Here is a 5049-nt window from a genome sequence, read left to right as displayed (position 1 = left end):
TACAAAGCCAAAGAATAACAAAGATTGCTGGCAAACCACCAGAAGCTAGAAGAGGCAAAGAAGGAGTCCCTACAGATTTCAGAGGAAGCATGGCCCTGCCAATACCATAATTTCAGGCATCTAGCCTCCAAAACTGTGAGACAATACATTTATGTTTTTTAAGCCAGTCTTGTTTGTGGTACATTATTATAGCAGCCCTAGGAAACTGATATTTCTGGCTAAGAAAATGTTCACTTAATTAAAACCAATGTTAAGGTATTATCTTTTATGCTACTTATGTTAGAAAAATTGTTTTCTGTATTGGTCCTATTCCATAATAATAAAAGCACATAAGTGGAATATAAGATACATGTCTTCCTTTTTCTATGATGTTTGTATGTTAAATTAATCTTTAAAATGTCTGAATTTATGTTCTTACATGAAAAGATCACAGAAACAAAAACAAAGCACCCCTTCATTAAAATATTTCAAATTGTGACATGTCAAGAAGCCATTTCTCTAATTCTTAGACTGATGTGAAGAGCAGAACAATTAAATAGTTACATCTGAAATGGTCTACTTATAAAGTATTTCCATTAATAAAAACCAATAATAGTTCAATGTAGTTTATTCCTTGATTTTTCTATAAAATGGTCTATTACCAGGGCACCTGGGTGGCTCAGTCCTTAAACATCTGCCTTCGGCTCAGGTCATGATCCCTGGGTCCTGGGATCTGGCCCGGAAGTGAGCTCACTGCTCGGCGGGGAGCCTGGTTCTCCCTCTCCCCACCCCCTACTCATGCTATCTCTGACTATCTCTTTCTCTCAAATAAATAAAATCTTAAAAAAAAATTGCCTATTACCTATTAGGCCCTTATTAAATGTTTGTTGAATATATTACTTAATTAAAATATGAATGCAGGTAAAACAAAAAAACAACAAGCAGTAATGGAATTGTGTTCAATATCTGCTTGCTTTCATAAAATACAGAAAGAAAATAATTCAGATAGAGGCATTATCTGTTTTTTAGATAATAGAGCAGAGTTTGAAATGTAAAGAAGACCTTACTCTATTAATTTTGTTTGCCTCTAATTTTACCATTGTAGTTATTCGCTTGGAGAGGGAAACCTTGATCATCTTCAAATTATTCTAAGGGTGCTTGGCTGACTCAGTTAGTAGAGCATGCGACGATCTTGGGGTTATAAATTCAAGGCCCACGTTGGGTGTAGAGATTATTTAAAAATAAAATCTTAAAAAATAAAAGAAAATGAAAATCCCCAAACACAGATTGTTCTAGTATTTTTATGTCAAGAATGCTCACGGTTAGAAGGAACCAAATACTAAGTCATTAATAGCATCATCCTTTGTTTGGAAATGAAAGGAAATTTACCTCTAGATTTGAGTCACAAGTGTGATCACAAAATAATTTGCCCACGAAGTGCTAAAGCAGTGCCTCACAGTGGAATGATCCTGTTAATTTGGGTTATCCATGGATGGAGCTCTGGAAAAGCTGCGTACATTTAGGTTCTTTTGCTGGCATATCAGTTGTTGGGTGTATAGGCTTGTAGACATTGAAAAATTTCCAATTTAGGGGTGCCTGGATGCCTCAGTCTCCAATTTAGGGGTGCCTGGGTGGCTCAGTCATGAAGGTCTGCCTTTGGCTCAGGTCATGATCCCAGGGTCTTGGGATCGAGCCCTGCATCGGGCTCCCTGCTCAGCGGGAAGCCTGCTTCTCCTTCTCCCACCCCCCCTGCCTGTGTTCCTGCTCTCCCTAACTCTCTCTCTGTCAAATAAATAAAATCTTTAAAAAAAAAGAAAGAAAGATTTCCAATTTAAAGTTAGGCAACTAAAATGATTTCAGGCAAGTTTTGAGGGAACTGTGATTGTTAGAACATATTGATCTTTATTTCATTAGGAAGTTTATCCAAAAAAAATTTTTTTTGCTAATCCAAAATTTTGAGAAATAAGCTTGCATATTTTATCAGCATTTTTCCAAGATAATTTCTCTGACATTCAAGGAAATTGATATGATTTATCTTTTTTTGCTTCAGTCAAAACCATATTTAGACCTGATAGGAGAGAAAAGAACCTAAAAGATTGGAGAGGATATATATGTATACAGTAATTGAAACTTCTAATAATTGAAACTCTTTACTATGATATACCACGAAAGAGTTAACTTTTATCACACTTTTAAATCCAGGAAACCCAATAAAATGAAAATATATTGGTCTTTATTTTTTTGAAGTGTCAATTAGATTAATCTGTCACCCTTGATGGAGTGCTATCACTAATGTGGGTGAAAGGTCTTCCATTGCGTGGCATAGAGTGCCATTTTGTGTTCCCAGTCTAAGACACACCCTTGAATGTCTCTCAAACTACAATTTTGATCTTTATTCTCCTTCTCATTATATTTAAACTTTAAGCTATTTTTTCACAGGGCGCCTGGATGGCTTAGTCAGTTAAGTGTCTGCCTTTGGCTCAGGTTCTGGGATCCGCACCCGGCTCTCTGCTCAGCGGGAGCCTGCTTCTCCCTCTCCCTCTGTCTGCCCCTCCCCCTGCTCCTGCTCTCTCTTTGTGTCAAATAAATAAATAAAATATTTAAAAAAAAGATATTTTTTCACAGTTTCTAACCAACCAAATTTTCTCCTACTTTTGAGTATATTTTATATTTTTATTATTTCTTAATATCATTTCATAAGTGTATTGGGTTTGACACACAAAGAAGAGGTGATATGTTCTCAGCTCAGCATTTGAAACTAGTTGTCTTTTGAAAGGTTTAATTCCAACATTTGATAAAAGCCATAAACTTTGACTTCCTGGACTGGAATCAATACATATGTATTAAAACCAATTGTAAGCTACTCCCTGATCCCATCATTACAGAGGCATCCTGTCTCTAGTTCCATCTCTTGGTATTTCAAAACACTCTCCAAGTTGACCCAGTGGAGGTATGTTTCAAAGTACAAAATGATGTACTTGAATGTCATATAGCACTTAAAGTCCATGGATTTAATCTTGGGCCACAAAGAGAGAAGTTACTGATGACACAAGAGTTTATTCTTTTTATAGCTAATTGACTTAATTATTGACATAAATGCTTTTTGGATAATCATGACCTTTTATGCCCAATTTAAAGCAAATATATTTTGTACTTTTGAACCAACAAGACAAAATAATTTCTGCAGCTAATGAAATTAGATCAGTTGTACTAATATACACCTAACGCAGAGGATGTGCAACTGACCGAGTTTTAAGAAGGTGATTTGCTATCATGTGAAAATACATTTGTAGGTCAACTTTGAACAATAACTTATCCCCTCGGTTACTGGAATCTTACATTTTTACTCTTGAAGGCTCTTGACAAATTGGGAAGCAGAGAAGCACTTTGTGCTTAAACATTTTCGCATCTATTATCTTTCCTTCTGTGTGAGATTACTCAAGTTGTCAGGCACAGATAGAAACAGACTCTCTTTTATATAATTATTTCTATGGTCCTAAAAATAGCAGACCTCCCTGCTTGCCAGTATGTGAGGAGGCAACTACAGTTTTCTTTTAGAATCGTGGTGTCAAAATTAATATTAACTGAACTTTAGTTTCTTTTAAAGACATCTGATCTCTGTTTTGGGGAAATTAACAAAAACATTCTGGATGTGTAATTCATAAATCAGAAACTAAGCTGCTTCCAAAGGTTCCAAGATATGAATTGATACTGAGATTTGTTCCAACACCATGATGAACTTGGGTGGTTAGTAAGTAGTGTGGCCATATAATTTGTCATCTAAACCTGCACATTTTGGAGTGAATGAGGACATTATTAATTGTGCAGGAAAACAGTCATAACAGAAATGTCTTGGGCAAGGTAGAATGTATGGTCACCCAATTTGTGATTTCATGAATGCTGCCAGTAGCAAGAGAGCTCTGATGAGTTTTGTGTTCCAACAGACAGAGCCATAAAGTCTTGAAGAAATATACCTCAGATCAAGAGTTGCAGGTCAAAGTTATTTTTCACAATTTGATCTTCCACAGGTACAGTTGTAGGAGCTATTCAATCCAGATTAATTTAGACAAAGTTGGTTGCTCAGAATATCTATAACCAAATGCTACTCCTTAATTTCTTCTTGGATCTATCTGATTTGATCCAATAGTATTAAAAAGTGTGTGTGCTCACACATGTATATGTCAGTTAGTAGATACCTAGATAATAATGTACAGAGATTATCTTGTTTTGAAGCTACTTGACTAATAAGAAAATAAAACCCCAGACCTGGCTCATCTTAATACTATGATCCACTAATTTAAGTAATGGACCTATATGGTAAACGCATTTAAAAATTGCTTCATAATCACTTCTCGGCCTTTTGGCTAAGATCAAGTGTAGTATCTGTTCTTATCAGTTTAATATCTGATACATCCTCTATCCAAGGACAATATATTAAATGGATTTTTGGAATTAGGAGATGGAATAGGAGCTTGCTCTGTCCACTCCATGCATCGACCTGGTATTGCAGTACTTCCAGGAATGGTGCACCCCCTCTGGGGCGAATAAAAAATTAAAAATAATAAAAAATAAAAAAAAATAAAAAAATAAAAATTTCTTCATAGATACTTCGTTGTGGTGCCATAATAGTTGGGATGTTTTGATTGAAAATTAATATTGTTACAAATATTTTATTAAGTAATATAAAAATAAAAATGAATATCAATTTGTTAAACTTAATTTTATCATATTATTTATATTTAAGCAAATGACAAATAATGTGTTATGAATATTCTTTCCAGATGTTACACAAATGTACAAATTCTAGTCCATACTAAACATAAATTAGAGATGAATCTATCTTTTTTCACCCATTGCAAAATCTATTTTTTTTTAAAGCCTTACCTGAGAAATTGGTTAAAATTCTATGACATTTTGTATAGTCTACTCCTGAATTATGAAACCAGGAGTCTCACTCTTAGATATAATTGAAATTTAACATTGCTTTTAGTCTAAAGCAATTATAATTTAATAGGCTTGCTGTCTGGAGAAGAACCCACTGAAAACTATCTTTACCTTCTTTTATAGTGC

At 34.6% G+C, this 5049-nt stretch overlaps 1 non-coding gene across 1 annotated transcript; it reads left to right on the top strand.

Annotated features, from left to right (window-relative positions):
• The first annotated feature begins 4323 nt into the window (after positions 1–4323).
• Positions 4324–4514, top strand: LOC118006325. Its single transcript, XR_004678049.1, has one exon. It is a non-coding gene; the product is annotated as a U2 spliceosomal RNA (small nuclear RNA).
• The last annotated feature ends 535 nt before the right edge of the window (positions 4515–5049 follow it).

Source organism: Mirounga leonina, unplaced genomic scaffold (assembly GCF_011800145.1).
Source record: "Mirounga leonina isolate KUSES-001 unplaced genomic scaffold, KU_Mleo_1.0 Mir_95, whole genome shotgun sequence".
Taxonomy (NCBI): Eukaryota; Metazoa; Chordata; class Mammalia; order Carnivora; family Phocidae; genus Mirounga; species Mirounga leonina.
The sequence above is the reverse complement of the archived record's forward strand: the minus strand, read 5'-3'. Positions and strand labels throughout refer to the sequence as shown.